Source organism: Charadrius vociferus, unplaced genomic scaffold, assembly GCF_000708025.1.
Source record: "Charadrius vociferus isolate BGI_N301 unplaced genomic scaffold, ASM70802v2 scaffold1434, whole genome shotgun sequence".
Taxonomy (NCBI): Eukaryota; Metazoa; Chordata; class Aves; order Charadriiformes; family Charadriidae; genus Charadrius; species Charadrius vociferus.
In genome coordinates this window covers 106690-108645 of record NW_009647937.1, presented here as the reverse complement: position 1 = coordinate 108645, position 1956 = coordinate 106690, and positions in this window count along the sequence as shown.

Genomic DNA, 1956 nt, shown 5'->3' with positions numbered 1-1956 from the left:
TTCTGTAAAGAGTTGAAGAAAACTAGTATTTATTTGTGGGTGTGTGCCCTACTTCTAGCCCGACAGTGGCAAAAATCAGGTGAAGCAGTCAGTGACTACAAAAGCCTTTAGAATTCAGACTCGAGAGACAACTTGTCCTTCTGCCTTAGACACAGAGCAGAGCTAAACCGTCTCAAGTCAATACAGGTATGTGAGCTGGCAGAGGAGGCAGCACCCTCCCAGGGCCCTGGACTCCGAGTCTTTGACTCAACAGCAGTGTCGTGGTTTGGCCAGCACTGCACAAACACCCACGAATACAGCCAGAAACAAGCTCTACAATGCAGTCCTTCGTCTGTTGCATTGCTCTCTGGAGGTGGGTTTATTTTCAAGTTTCTTCAAATAAAATTCCATTATCACTGCAACCCTTCCCCACAGCTCACTTAATAGGGCTTTCAGGTACTTTATATCCACCAACACTACACCAACACAGAAAGAGTGACAGCAGAACCCACGACTGAGATGTTATGGGTAGCAAATTACCTACAGCACCAGCATTTGCGGATCCATATTCAGCCTGAGCCAAGATAAACACAAAATTTGCAGTAAAACCTCCCATATGTTATTTAAGGATGGTTGCCCTGCAACCATCTTTAGGGTAAAGACTTCAGGTTACCTCCTAAATAGAAGTACTACCTTAGGTTTGGAAGAAAAACAGCAGGCAACAGTCTGTGCGCTGGTAATTATTACACAGCTGTCAGCAACCTAATTGTAGCACTTCAGTCACACTGTTCTACAGGCAGTCTTACATCACAAAAAAGTTCAAGACTATTTCATTAACTGAATAAGTAAGAGTGCCCAAAAAAAGTCATCCTTCTTTTGCAGGGTGGTGTGGATTTAATTCTGCAAGCTGCTGAAGGTCATTCACATTCTCAAAAAATACTTAGGCAATCATAAACCTGAGAGGCCTTGGGAATTGTAGACTTTTAGCATTACTAAGAGCCAAAAGCACATACCAAAACTTACTAGGCTCAGCACTGTGCAAACAGAGCAAAGGCTGCTTTTACTACACAGACTAACTAGAAAATGTATACGAGAATTACTAGAGGAGGGATGTAATAATGCTCACATATTTTTATAGTCCTTTTAAGAAATTCTAACTTGGGAATCATTTTGTAATTCTTATCCTAATTACCAACTCAGCCTAAGTTAGGCCAAAAATAGATGCTAAGTGCCACCTCCCACCAGAACAGCCTAGATATGATAATATTCAATGATCAAGCACTGCTTCTCTAGCACTGAACTCACATTTACGATCGAATTGCTACCTATAAGCATAACAGATCCTTTATTTTCTCCATAAATTAACTGTGAGAGTTAAAAATAACACACAACGGTGAATGTGTGTGGTAACTAACCCTACGTAACTCCTAATTAAAAAAAAAAGAGACGTTAATACCGGCATTTTCACCATTAAATCTCGGAGCCTTCCTGAAAGGGGCAAAGGCTGGTGCTTCCCGGAGACAGCCAGCTGCCCACGCAGCAGTCACTGGAGGAACCCACCGATGGTAGGTCTCCATAAACAAGCGTCTTGGGCCCAGGTGAGGACAAACCAGGGTGCTGCCAGAGGAGAGAGCCGGAGAAGCAGCGCAGCAGGCAGCTCCGCAGGAGCCCCCGCAGCAGGGGGCCGAAGCACAAGCTTCCCCTTGCGGAGGGCCTCCTCCCCGCCCAAACCCCGGCCTCGCTCTACAGCTCCGGGAGTTATTACGCTGCACCTGCTCTACCATAAAGTTAACCCAAGAAAAAAATAACCCAAATACCACCCGAAATTAAGCGCACACTCCGCAAGCACGGGTTTATTTCGGGCTTTTTACAAGGCTCGCTTATTTTAATTAAGAAAACCAGTCACGCAAACGCAGCGGGAAGGGGGAAGAGGGGGTTTCTCCTCCCTACAGCCACCCCAGACTCTCGGGACGCCTC